The following is a 15,202-nucleotide window of genomic DNA, read 5'->3' as shown; positions in this document are numbered from 1 at the left end:
GGCCTACTATAAAATGGGAGTTTAAGGGTACAGTGCATCAGTCATTCATAGATTTCAAAAAGACATATTACTCGGTTAAGAAAGAAGTTTTATATGATATTCTTATTGAATTTGTTATTCCCAAGAAACTAGTTCGATTAATTAAAATGTGTCTCAGTGAAACGTTCGTATAGGTCAGTTTCTGTCAGATGCGTTTCCAATTCACTGTGGGCTAAAGCAAGGAGATGCACGATCACCTTTACTTTTTAACTTTGCTCTAGGAAAGTCCAGGATAACAGAGAGGGTATGGAATTGAACGGGTTACATCAGCTGCTTGTCTATGCGGATGACGTGAATATGTTAGGAGAAAATCCACAAACGATTAGGGAAAACACGGGAATTTTACTGGAAGCAAGTAAAGAGATAGGTTTGGAAGTAAATCCCGAAAAGACAAAGTATATGATTATGTCTCGTGACGAGAATATTGTACGAAATGGAAATATAAAAATTGGAAATTTATCTTTTGAAGAGGTGGAGAAGTTCAAATATCTTGGAGCAACAGTAACAAATATAAATAATACTTGGGACGAAATTAAGCACAGAATAAATATGGGAAATGCGTGTTATTATTCGGTTGAGAAGCTTTTATCATCTAGTCTGCTGTCAAAAAATCTGAAAGTTAAAATTTATGAAACAGTTATATTACCAGTTGTTCTTTATGGTTGTGAAAATTGGACTCTCACTTTGAGAGAGGAACATAGGTTAAGGGTGTTTGAGAATAAGGTGCTTAGGAAAATATTTGAGGCTAAGAGGGATGAAGTTACAGGAGAATGGAGAAAGTTACACAACACAGAACTGCACGTATTGTATTCTTCACCTGACATAATTAAGAACATTTAATCCAGACGTTTGAGATGAGCAGGGCATGTAGCACATATGGGCGAATCCAGAAATGCATATAGAGTGTTAGTTGGGGGGGCCGGAGGAAAAAGACCTTTAGGAAGGCCGAGACGTAGATGGGAAGATAATATTAAAATGGATTTGAGGAGGTGGGATATGATGATAGTGAATGGATTAATCTTGTTCAGAATAGGGACCAATGGCGGGCTTATGTGAGGGCGGCAATGAACCTCCGGGTTCCTTAAAAGTCAGTCAGTAAGTAAGTAAGTATAGGTCTACTATATTTTTTTTTCAAATTCACAGACAACACAGATTTTCTGTTGTAGGCCTAAACAAGAATGTATATATAGTAGAAACCTGCGAGTTTTTTTTACAATGGTAGAGCTCTTAACTTGCCATAATTCGCCCCGGCTCTAAGAGCGTGTCTCATAGATGTCGCTAGTGCGCAGACCACTTGGGTCTGGTTCATTAGAGACTATCCAGAGTGCACCAGAGGCAGTGCATCAACATTATACTCTTAATGAATGATAATGATAATGGAGGAGAATTACTGGGATGTCACGTCCTTATATTTGTATAGAAAATTGAGTTTAATAACGCATGTTTTGTTGATTGTTGTGGTGCCGCTGTCAGCGTGTCGTCTGATTGCAGTAAGTGAAATAAAATAGGAAAGTGGCTTTACTGTCTCCATTTTTCGTAATTTGCATACTGCAATCTTCCTTTATTTTAAACATTATTTTCAGTGCCGATTGATAAAAGTCCACAAATATGAATTTATATGCACTAAAAGTGGAAATATGCACTAACCCCAGAAATATGCAAATATATAAATATACAGAATGAACCGTAAGAAATGTCATTAATTTCAGTAGGTTATTCTTTGAGATATTTCAAACAAAAAAGTTTAATATAATTTTGCTCGTCTTTGCTCCCTTTTACAGATAAACATTTTTACGGAACCGTATGCGGGAGGATTCATAGCGTGCTTTGATTTAATTCTCAAATTGCTCAGTCAATTTAAGAGAGAGATATAGTCTATTATGATAGTAAATGATTGAAATAATTTTAGTTTTGTCCTTTAAATATGCAGATATTTGATCCGAACAAATGTAACTTTTTGTTCTGAAAAATAATTTTGAAATCTTATATTTGTTTGAATTAAATTTCTGCACATTTAAAAGACAAAACTAAAATTCTTTCAATTCTTTATCATAATACACTGCTCTCTTAAATTGACTGAGCACATTGGGAATTAAAAAAATGGCTTTCCCAAAACACTCTACGAAATTAATATTTCATATGAAACAATTTTTATTTCAAAAAGGAAGCAAAGACGAGCAAATTGGTATTAATCCCTTCAGGCCTGACGTACATTATAGTGTACATTGTTTCTTTTTTTTTTTTTTTTAAATGTCTTCGATACTTTTAAATATTTAGAAAAATTCAATGTGATAGAAATGGAGAATATTATTTTTTAAATATTTCTATACCTGAATTAAAAATAAAATTTAAAATTGTTCCCAAATTTTGATTTTCTATGAAGACTTGCTTTGGAAATTTTGGATCCCCATAATGATTATGTGACCAGCTTTTTTTTTTCAATTTTTTTTTTATAAATTCAGGACTGAAGTGGTTAAACATTTAACCCCTGAAATTATTGACATTACTTACGGTTCATTATACATACATACATACATACATACATACATACATACATACATACATACATACATACATACATACATACATGCCTGGTTTAAAATACTGGTTGGGATGCGGTTTTCTCTCAACCCATTAAGAGCAAATGCTGGGTAACTTTCGGAGTTGGACCCTGGACTCATCTCGCTAGCATTATCACTTTCATCTCACTAAGACGCTAGTTAACTATAAGAATTGATAAAGCGTCGTAAAATAACCATCTAAAAATACATATAAAGAGACAATCGAGTGAAAAGTCAGATATGAAAAAACTTATTTTCGTAAGATAGCTACCGACAAAAAAACTATCTTGTTCCGTTCATTGTCTACGAAGTAAATGCTGTCCCTTCTCAAAAACAAACGGAGCGTTTTTAATACCTCCCTGAACATTTTCACACGAAACGCGGATGTATAAATAGAAAGTAGACAACTGAACTCGCTTTAGCCAGGTGGTCTGCATTCAAACAATCACGCGACCTGCATCGCACTCTCTCCCCGTCGGGGCATTGATTGATTGCGGTGTCATTGTTGTGTGTGTTGACAGCCCATCGAGCTGACGACCAGCACCCTGCATCCGAAAAGCTGCTTTCTGCTTCACTTATAATAATTTATTTTATTTATTTATCCTGCTAACGTGCTGACACCACGCAGTTATTGACAGCTTGGCATGCCATCAACATCATTAAATTAGAATTTTTCGCTTTCATTATATTTCTCCTTCTTTCCCAATCCTATGTTTAAGTAGATGCATGTAATTAATTTTTTGCACGATCTGGTTTTTGATGTACTTACCGCTATTGTTGACAGAGCTTGTAGGTTGGATTTATACACACTGGGTGATTGCTAGAGAAACAGATTATTAGGTACCGTACACGAGGTATAAGATTAAGTATTAGCAGAGATTTTAAGTGAACACCGCGCGTGCATCTAGCAAGCGAAGTACTTGACTGACTGCGAATGCGATTCTTGTTTGGTCAAATTGGGCAGAACAAAACGTGGATCACATTAACAATTACACTAATATTTATACTTCAAATTATTTACACTATGTACACTACAATACGCTATTTTTACTATTTACACTATCATAAAGAATGCAGACCTACATTGATCAAATTTTATTAAGTACAGTGTTGTATATTGTAATGTAAGATATTTTATTTAATAATATTATAGCCTACTTATTTCGTAAATGCTGTGTAATAGTGTAAATATGTTTAATCATACTTCATACTTTATGATAATGTAAATTAAGAAAATATCGTATTCTTGCGTACATAGTGTAAGAGGCTGTCGGACATTGACTACTTTATAAAGCCGGCTGTAAAAAAGACTGCTTTCCGTCTCTAGAATTTGATCTCTCTTCAAATATTACTTTTGCAGGATATGATTTCTAACTTTAATATATCAATTTTCCTTCATTATGTTAATGATTTCTTTGGTCTAAATTGCCTTATTTAAGACTAAATTGTAATTGTTTAACTCTTAGAATTATCAAGAACTAAACACAACTACATTTTGCTATTATTATTATTATTATTATTATTATTATTATTATTATTATTATTATTATTTCCTTGTGTTCTTATAGATTTTTATCAAATTCCGATGACTATAAATATGAGATTAACTGTAAATATTTTAACTGCTGCAGTTTATTTGCCAGACGTCAAGATCTTGATTATTTATTTTTTTGTAAAGTCATTAAGGGTGATATTGATTGTGAATCATTCATAAGCAATATCAGTCTTCGTATTCTCGCTAAGGGTTTAAGATTTCATAACATTTTTTATAATAGAAATTCAAAACTCTCTCCCCGATCTGCAGATGTATAAAATATGCTAATTTGCATGGATTAAGCTTGGATCCATTTAATGTGTAGTATACACCTTTTGAGTTTATCATGATATATCCTTACTTGTTATTATTGTAAGATATTGCTATTTATTTTGTTGCATTTGATCAAAGATTAGTGATGACTATTATATTGATTGTATTCCATCTCACTGCCATTTCTATTATTCATTCTCATCATCATTTGTTGTTTTGTTTTGTTCTTTATCGTGCTAAACTGTAATGGCCTTGTGCTGTTGTTTCGCACGTTAATATTCTAAATAAATAAATAAACAAACAAACAAACAAACAAACAAACAAATAAATAAATAAATAAAATTATTATTATTATTAGTATTAGTATTATTATTAATCCTGTGATTGAGGTTCTGGCTGATTTGTACTTCTATTATTATCGGACAGTACATCTTACCTGACGATATGTGTCAGAGGAAGAACAAATGTTTGTATGCATCTGAAGTCTGACTAGTGTAATATGTAGCTAGTCAGCGATGTATGCAATGAAGGGGGGAAAGAAACTGACCACCCTACCCCATTATCTCCTGATATCAATTGTGAGGCTCAGACCTGTGTTCGGACAGTTGATTAGCATTATTATGATTATCATAATAATAATAATAATAATAATAATAATAATAATAATATTATTATTATTATTATTATTATTATTATTATTATTATTATTATTATTATTCCATTGTTTTCCGCATTGCTGTTACAATATTTATATTTTTATGTATTTTTTATCCTGGTTGAGTGGAAAAGAAGGTCTTATGGCTTAACTCTGCTAGTAAAAAGAAACAAATAAAATTAATGAATAAATAAACTAAATTTTACGAAAGGTAAACGTAGTATCACTCTTTAACACTATAATGCATTGTGAACAGTCTGCGTAGAATTGTTTTGAATCAACTGTAGTACAAACAAGATGCAAGTGTTCCCTGATAATATCTGTGACACGCATAAAACATGACGTCACGCCAATATAGTCTATGAAAAACTAACCTTATCTCCGTACGGTCCCTATAGATTATTGTTACAATTCACAAAAAAGCACTAGTGTTGTTATAGGACATACAATAGCAAATAATCACAGCCAATTTTTCACAACTCTTTAATATTCATCTATAAAATATATTCATCAAATTTGTTGATATATATATATATATATATATATATATATATATATATACATATATATACCACAGTGTACTACCATGTAGCATGGATTTTTTAACACACACCTACTTGCATATTTAACGTCAATATAAGCTTCCGAAATAACAATAAAACTATACAATATGATATTATAAACTCAATTGATGCCAATTTATATCCATAATAATTTTAAAAGTCAAAGTGTACAGTAGTGGCAAAAAAAACCCCGGACCGACCCTTGTAGCTGATTTCAGAGCCTTGTTCACTCCAGAGCACGATAGACTGGTAACTAAGACTTTCGTGGTTCGAATCCTGCCTGGGAAGGAAAGTTTTTTTTGTTCCTTATTCAAATTTATTCCCAATAGGCTACTTATCGATTGCAGCAATGTTTTACTACTTAATTAACCTATTATTCCCATAACATGAATTTTACCAGCAATCGAAAAGTATTGGGAATAAATTTGAATAAGGAACAAAAGAAAAGTTTCCTTCCCAGGCAGGATTCGAACCACGAAAGTCTTAGTTACTAGTCTATCGTGCTCTGGAGTGAACAAAGCTCTTATATCAGTTACAAGGGTTGGTTCGGTTTTTTTGCCACTACTGTACATCGCAATTGAACAAAATTTGTATTCACTCGAGTGTACTTCGTATGTTTTAACATGTTTTATATGTATTTTATGTATTATGACATTAACATTAGGTAATATATGTGTAATAAATGTACATTAATTTATATAACTCCATCATGTACACTGTAAAAATTATGTTACAAAGCACATTCATGCAATTTTTAAATTTTCACATTATATCAAATATTACTTTCTGAAGATGCCATTTTAGTCGATAACGTTAACAATAAATGTATTTAATGTAAACTGTTTGTATGATTACATTAATTGTGGTAATTCATAAGACTGATTTATAAATGATTATTATTTTAGAAATAACAATAACAATCGTAGTTGCCGCCACCGAAAGGCAAATACACTTACTTTGGTATAGCGCCTTAGATGTTCTGCAACCAGCGAAACGACCTTGTCTGAGAAGTGTTCGCTATAATGAGACGTATTCCAATTCGGAACATTGCTATACTTTCTACTTAACATTGTTCTAGTATAACAGTCAAAATCAAACTCAAGGCTTCAACCATATGTGTCCGTTTTCATTATGTTCATTATGCTTTTAATGATTTATGATTATTACTTCAGTGTAATAGATTTCAGCTGAGAGCAATTACAGCTTTTCTCACAGATCATGCGCCTGTGAAAAAGCATTTTAATACAATGACTACGCTTCAAGGTAATCTAGACTGTAGATTCTGCGGGAAGAAGACTGAAACATCCCAGGACATCATTTGCTCCTGCGAACCATTGGCTCGCAGAAGATACTTTATCTTTGAGAAAGAATCTCTAGAACCAAAGATTTGGACCGAGCTTTATATCTGGACTGTACGCCTTAATCAAGGAAACAGGACTGATGAAGTATCGGTATTAAATTAAACTATTTAGTTACAAAAATATTGAAATAGAGTTTATAAAGTCTAATAATAATAATAATAATAATAATAATAATAATAATAATAATAATAATAATAATTTATTTTATTTTTTATTTTATTTATTTATTTAGAATATTAATGTGCGAAACAACAGCACAAGGCCAATTACAGTTTAGCACAAGATACAAAACGAAACAGTAGAAATGATGATGAGAATGAATAATAGAAATGGCAGTGAGATGGAATACAATCAATATAATAGTCATTATTAATCTTTGACCAAATGCAACAAAATAAATAGCAATATCTTACAATAATAACAAGTAAGGATATATCATGATAAACTCAAAAGGTGTATACTACACATTAAATGGATCCAAGCTTAATCCATGAAAATTAGCATATTTTATACATCTGCAGACCGGAGAGAAAGATTTTGAATTTCTATTACAAAAAATGTTATGAAATCGTAAACCCTTAGCAGGAATACGAAGACTGATATTGCTTATGAATGACTCACAATCAATATCACCCTTAATGACTTTACAAAAAAATAAATAATCAAGATCTTGACGTCTGGCAAATAAACTGCAGCAGTTAAAATATTTACAGTTAATCTCATATTTACAGTCATCGGAATTTGATAAAAATCTATAAGAACATAAGGAAATAAATTTGTTTTGAATATTCTCCAATTTAATAATTAATTTAATAATTTAGTAGTAATAATAATAATAATAATAATAATAATAATAATAATAATAATAATAATAAATCATCATCGTCGACCTCACTGGCCCGTTACGGTTTCTAGCCCCGACTATTTTGGATATGAAACTTAAACGTAGTGATATTTTCCTCAGGTGGGCTTACGAGGACCACGCTGAGTAGTCTTGTGGTAGGGCTGCCACCTGTAGGCTTCTAAATAGGCCTGTATATTGGCATTTCCTCCAGTATAACGAAAGAGATGTACCGCTGTGACTCGGTCCCCAGAGCCTCGTTTGTAATAATAATAATAATAATAATAATAATAATAATAATAATAATAATAATAATAATCCAAATGGTAGATCAGTAATTGCCCTGCTCTGTCTCAAAGTATTCTCCCATCTTCGTAGAAATCCAACATACAACTTCTAGAAAACTTGTTGGTTTGTAGTGCATTTGGCCTATTAATTCATTATAATAATTGTTATTCTTTCTTTACCCATGTGTAAGATACCTTGGTATCAATTATGTTTATACACGATATCGGAAAATTCTATCGACAAATTTATGAGAGTGGGGGATGGTTTTCGTAATCCATACAGAATCGCCGAGTAGTTACTGCCCTGTAAACATGTTAAATGTCTCTAAACCGCCTAGAGCTTAGGCAGCCACAACAGCTTTTGTTCGCCTCGTGCGAGCCGTGTTACTGGCAGCTACTGCTCTCTGACCGACGCTGGGTATACTGCCGTCAATGTTCAATTTTAATGCGCTTCATTTTTACTTTTTTGTTGTATGAGGCGTAACTTACGCTGCTACAGAAAGTCGATATCGACGTTTTTCATGTAAGTTAAATGCTAATTTTCAGCACTGTTGATGCCCAAAACGTGGTATTGGTCATGTCATCTGTCTGTCTGCCGACCTATCTCTATGTGCAGCGATTTCTCCTAAACTATTGGACAGAGTTTGTTTGTATTCGTTCTCTACAAACAATTTATATCAGGCGTGTCCAAAGCAATAGGTAGCTCCGAATCACTGCTGGATGCAGCCCGTAAGACTTCAGTCTACGTTTGAGGAGTGGGGATGGAGAGGTAGCTGATACGTATGACAAAGTATGGCAGTGTTGAATTACTTCATTTAGCTGTTACCAATGGCTGTTTATTTGCTGAATTATCAATATAAATAATATATATTTACACAAAATTATTCCATGAAGTATTTCTCTCCAGTACTTTTTTTAAATATAACACAATCAACATTTGTTTGAAAGTGAATATAATGCATACTGACACTCTCTCTGTAAGCCAATGTATAATGCTTTGCATACAGCATTTTAATGCTAATGAACTGTTATTAAAAAATTATTAATTACGTCGTTCCTATATCAATTCAATGCATAATTCACTGTAAAGAACGTAGTTTATATTATGTGTGTAATAATCTTAATATATAAAATTGAATGTGGGTATGTATGTATGTATGTGAGTGTATGTTCTCTATACAAATCTACACGCTTTGACCGATATGTGCCAAAGTTTGCACATTTAACCTTCATAATCAGGAGAAGAACATAGGCTACATTAAAATTGTGCAAATGGAAGTTAAATTAATTAAATATATAAAAAATAAAAATAAATAGATCAAATATTCATGTATTATATTAAAATGCAAAATCTTCTACAGTCAATTGTTCTTTATTATTGTCTGTTGTATTCAACATAGACTTTCGCGAGGCCTTGGAAATTTTAACACGAAATTAAATTAGGATTGTTGTTACACATCATGAAGGCTAAAACTGGATAATTCGTGCAGTAAGTATCTTTACGCAGTCCAGGACCGTATTATGAATTCCTCGATGCAGTTTTGTAGATAGTGAGCAGATTGTTTTATCCAATTGAATTCTAGAATTCTTTCAAACTACAAGGATTGCTACCACATAATTTACTTAATATTGAATAGCCATAGTAGATCTACTATTGAGAAATATTGACTCACCAAAATTATGCACTAACAAAAATTTGTGTCAAAAACTCATGCGAAACGTAATATGAGTGGCAATATTAACTGGAAAAACGAAAGAAGATGATATTTTTATCCCACGTATTGCTATTATAGCCATTCGATTTTAAGCAATTATTATAAGTTATAGTAATATTTGTGATAATATTACAATATAATAATATTGCAATAATAATATAGAGCCTATTTTACTGTTACTGTTAACCCGTCTCTTATTAATAAGTTATGGTCACTAATGACTTGGCCGTTTATAGAAAAATATGATTTTCTGTTGTGGTAGTGTTCTACATTGCCTTCTCCAGGAGAGTGAATTCTGATGAGTATAGTCTCCGTTACTGCAAAACACCCTGAAATCCATGTATTTGATAGAATACATCCGTTATAGATTGTAGTTTCGCCTTGAAGGAAATTAAATATATTGTGGACAGAAAGGCGTAATAATGCATAATGCCGTGGTACGATAAATATTATCATCAATCACAATGTTAAATATCTTAAATATCCCTGTAGCATAAGGTCTTAATGTTGTTAAAACTCTATTCATAGGTGAGATGGAATTATTTCGATTAGTCAGTTTCTTTGGATATTAGTGGAACTTTCTTTAATATTCGTCACTAGGGAGGAGAAAACATAAGTAAATATAGTTCGTTTTGGTTTTATATAGTTCCCTTGCCGAGGTCTCCGATAAGTCTAACAAACAGTTTATTTAGAAATAGACCAAAATTTAAAACCCGGGCAACGCCGGGTAATTTAAGCTAGTAAGTAATAATTATGTTCAACCATTATTGTTCCCAAATCTTCTTCATCGACTTGAGCAAAAATAACTTCAGAATCTAATGCTATATCATTCTGATTCAGCCATATGTAATTGTGTCAAAATATTCTTGTCCAATATACGTATCTGGTATTTTAATTTCACAGTCTTCATCTGTGGAAAAAAAATTGCTTACACACCTACAGTACAGATTGATGCATACATATATTGTAGGGAACAAGCAAAGGAAGTCTAATAATATTAATAATAATAATAATAATAATAATAATAATAATAATAATAATAATAATACCTACAAACACAGAGATTTTACTTGAAGCAAGTAAAGCGATTAATTTGGAAGTAAATCCCGAAAAAGACAAAGTATATGATTATGTCTCGTGACCAGAATATTGTACGAAATGGAAACATAAAAATTGGAGACTTATCCTTCGAAGAGGTGGAAAAATTCAAATATCTTGGATCAACAGTAACAAATATCAATGACACTCGGGAGGAAATTAAACGCAGAATAAATATGGGAAATGCCTCTTATTATTCGGTTGAGAAGCTTTTGTCATCCAGTTTGGTGTCAAAAAATCTTAAAGTTAGAATTTATAAAACAGTTATATTACCGGTTGTTCTGTATGGTTGTGAAACTTAGACTCTCACTTTGAGAGAGGAACAGAGATTAAGGGTGTTTGGAAATAAGGTTCTTACGAACATATTTGGAGCTAAGAGGGATGGAGAAAGTTACACAACGCAGAACTGCACGCATTGTTTTCTTCACCTGACATAATTACGAACATTAAATCAGACGTTTAAGATGGGCAGGGCATGTGGCACGTATGGGCGAATCCAGAAATGTATATAGAGTGTTAATTGGGAGACCGGAGGGAAAAAGACCTTTGGGGAGGCCGAGACGTAGATGGGAGAATAATATTAAAATGGATTTGAGGGATGTGGGATATGATGATAGAGACTGGATTAATCTTGCTCAGGATAGGGACCGATGGCGGGCTTATGTGAGGGCGGCAATGAACCTTCAGGTTCCTTAAAAGCCATTTGTAAGTAAGTAAGGTATCACCAAGAGCATCAATATGAAGCATGCAACTACGACTATTAGGAACCTGAAAGCAGTTTTTTTTGTTAAAATAGCATTCAAATTTTTTAAAATGATTTCTTAATGAAGTAATAATGCATCTGCTTAGAGTAATTAAAATCTTATACGAGTAGGTATACCAACTACTGCTTCTTTGGAAGTATACTCGTACACTTTGAGTTTTTTATGTATAAATGCTACTTATTTGCTCTTTTGTTTTGAAATTAATTTTAATTTCATTTTTGCATTTGTTTATTTATGTATTAGTTATGACATTACTGTAAGTTCAAAGTAATGAAAAAGTTAAATGCATTGAAGTGTCCAATCAATTGCCGGCCTATTTCAAATAACAAATAAACAACTTTTTTAATTTGAAAGACATGTTGGTTCAGAAAAGTGTGACTACAATTAATAATTATATATAATAAATTTTCAGTCAAATACACTTTTCAATTTGTGAGGTCAGATAATCTGTTACATCACAATATTTAATACGAAGTCACTAATATTTTCGACTTTAAAAAGTCATCTTCAGGTGCATGAGATGCAAACAATATTTAAAAAATAGGTGATAAGTTGATCTAGCAATTAATAACATAGTAAGTAATGCACGTACTGGCATTTAGAATTATATAAATTTCGTGCCTCTTGAGGTAAACTGTACATGGTAAAGCTGAACACTGATGCTAGATTCTCGTATGTATATAAGACAAGGAGAAGACACAGCATGATATTAACCTTATACAATTAAATCATGCTGTGCCTTTTCCTTGTCTTATATACATACGAGAATCTAGCACCAGTGTTCAGCTTTACCATGTACAGTTTACCTCAAGAGGCACGAAATTTATATAATTGTAAATGCCAGTACGTGCATTACTTACTATGTTATTAATTGATAGATCAACTTATCACCTATTTTTTAAATATTGTTTGCATCTCATGCACCTGAACATGACTTTTTAAAGTCGAAAATATTAGTGACTTCGTATTAAATATTGTGATGTAACAGATTATCTGACCTCACAAATTGAAAAGTGTATTTGACTGAAAATTTATTATATATAATTATTAACTTTTTTAATGATACAAAACAAATTTTCTGCATTTGTTACTCCTTTGGTGTAGGCTACTCAGGAATGCGCCTGGTGTTCTGTGTAGCCTGCATAACATTGGGGGCTATCGCTTCAAGTTCGAAAATATATAATGAATTTTTAACTTCTTATTGGTCTAATTGATTAATTATTTCTACTCCTACTGGTTCTACTGGATATTCTTTAAGTTATGGAGGACCAATCATTGCTCCTGGAAATAAAAATTTTGTTCTTACCACTATATCTCCACATAATTTATTTTCCCGTCCTGTCAGATGCTCGACCTTGATGAATGTTCTCTGATCGGTCGAATATAAGAGCCCTATCGGATCTAAACCTATTCTGGAGCTCTCTAATTGAAATACAGAAGTAAAGTTATACAAATAACTTGCTGGGTTCCTCTTCAGCAAGAAGGGCAAGTGCTCCATGGCTGTGCACTCTTTTGATCCAGTCTCTAACCCATATTTTCTTTGTTCTATTCTCTTCTTCCTCGAGAGCTGAGTCGTTTCCCTAAGGAAAATTTCAGCAATATTTTTCAAAGACTTCCTCACAGAAAAATGACGACGGCTGATACTCATTTTTGTGATTTAAATTTTGCGCTGTACGACTCTGTTATTCCATATTATCTTCAGTTTGCGTGTAAACGGGTACTCTACCAAATTCGGTAGAGTAGAGTAGTTCGGCTAAAAAGTATTATAGTTTACTCTGCTGCTAACTCTACTAATGAAAACTAGACCTTAAGATTGGAAGTCGGAACCTTTTAAGATGAAGAACCTGACCCACAAGTTCTTGAGTGAAGTCGAGTCACATTACCATATCGACCTAAATACGACAATAATCCAACTCGTGTTGAGTGGGTAATTAAATTTAGAGCGTCGCCTCCCCCATCAAAATTGAAAGAAAGAACATTTAAAAAAAGTTTTACGAAAGAAGAAATTTTCGCATGCGTATAGAAGTAGTTTATGATCCGGCCAATAGGGGTGCTTCGAGTGGGTAGCTCGTGCAGATATGAGACCGCTGTAAAGGAACGCGTCCTGTCAGAACCACGCAGACGCGCACCGCGACTGTCGCTTGTTCTCCCGAGACCCGCTCAGACAGACGAAGCGCGTCGAGCGTCCATTGAGCACCTGAAAGCCAGCAGCTCCCGAATTCTACCGCCCCTAGCCGGGGGCAGGCAGCTACCCTTACATGTCAGCCGCCCCCGGACACTATGGAAACTTGAGGGGGGTTCCCCAGCCACCACAGTAGCGACGCAACAATAGCCGGTGAGTGCTACAACTACTTCTTTCGAAACTAGATTTTAGCGGAGTCGATGAAGATGACGCCTGTTGCTAGATTTAGAGATTAACAGTTGAATTACTATTTTGATTTGGGAGTAAAGCATGTTATACGATGCTGCAAATAATGTAAATAGTTGTTTATAAATTTGTGACGAATTTGAATTATGATGTAAGATTCACGTGTTTATATTTTTTATGTATGATACTTATATTGTGTTACATAAAGTTTTTTTTTTATATAACGTGACTACAAATGTAAGGAAATGAAAAATATAAATTACATTTTTTTTTGTTTGAGAATTGTTTCAGCGCGTAGTAGTTGTGCATAATTTGCCATTGCTTATTACATTGTGATCCAAATATCTCGCGCATATTTTGAATTTTACAATCAATCATAGATTATAATAATAATTAGCTACAATCTTCTGTACATCCACTGACTCTTTACTTAATTATCATGAATTACAACCCTTAATTTTTGTAATGTAAGGAAATGATTGACCTATATTTTTCATGAGTTCGGAAATTCCTACGTTTGAGAAAAATTAAATACATTGATTTCGAAATGTAGACACGTATTGTTGTACGTATGATGATAATGAAGCAGAAGAAGCAGCATTTTCGTTTTTATCTTTATGTTGGCTGAAGATCTATTTCAGTTTTCTATGAATTATAAGGAACTTGTCAATCTTCTTGGGCGTCCTATAATTTTGTGTTGTTGCACGACAGTTCTTAAAAGCAAGAGATAGATGAATTTGCTTATATCTTAGCTAGTTTTAAGCAGTCTTTAAAATTCGGACATCCTCTCTTTAACAGAAGAAGTAAAGTTTGTATGTAAGCACTCATTTGTCTTTATAACGCGTATATTTGTTTAAGACGAGTGTAGTTTAATGCCAATTTAATTTAGTTGAAATGATGTTTATCAGTGTCTGTTTTTTTGCGGAGTTTTTTCAGTGGACTCTCGACCGCTAGTACATCAGGTGTTCAGAGTTGGCTCAAGAGTCAAATTGGAAAGAAGCTTATAGCACAATTTGAAGAAACTGGTTGGGTCACTGACGTTATGTTAAATGAGAAAGACCGTTCGTGACATCAGCTATTAAAGATGCTTACAGTATGTTTGACGCGGTGCGCAGAATTAACGTGGTGGGTTAATGGAATAGC

At 32.9% G+C, this 15,202-nt stretch overlaps 1 protein-coding gene across 1 annotated transcript in view; it reads left to right on the top strand.

Moving 5' to 3' along the window:
* Positions 1 to 13,788: 13,788 nt before the first annotated feature.
* Vmat (Vesicular monoamine transporter) overlaps positions 13,789 to 15,202 on the top strand; it is a 293,705-nt gene continuing 292,291 nt past the window's right edge. The window contains exon 1 of the mRNA XM_069841804.1: positions 13,789 to 14,026. The gene's annotated coding sequence lies outside the window, so the exon portion shown is untranslated. The remainder of the gene's footprint in view (positions 14,027 to 15,202) is intronic.

The sequence above is a fragment of the Periplaneta americana genome, chromosome 12 (assembly GCF_040183065.1).
Source record: "Periplaneta americana isolate PAMFEO1 chromosome 12, P.americana_PAMFEO1_priV1, whole genome shotgun sequence".
Classification (NCBI taxonomy): Eukaryota; Metazoa; Arthropoda; class Insecta; order Blattodea; family Blattidae; genus Periplaneta; species Periplaneta americana.
The sequence above is the reverse complement of the archived record's forward strand: the minus strand, read 5'-3'. Positions and strand labels throughout refer to the sequence as shown.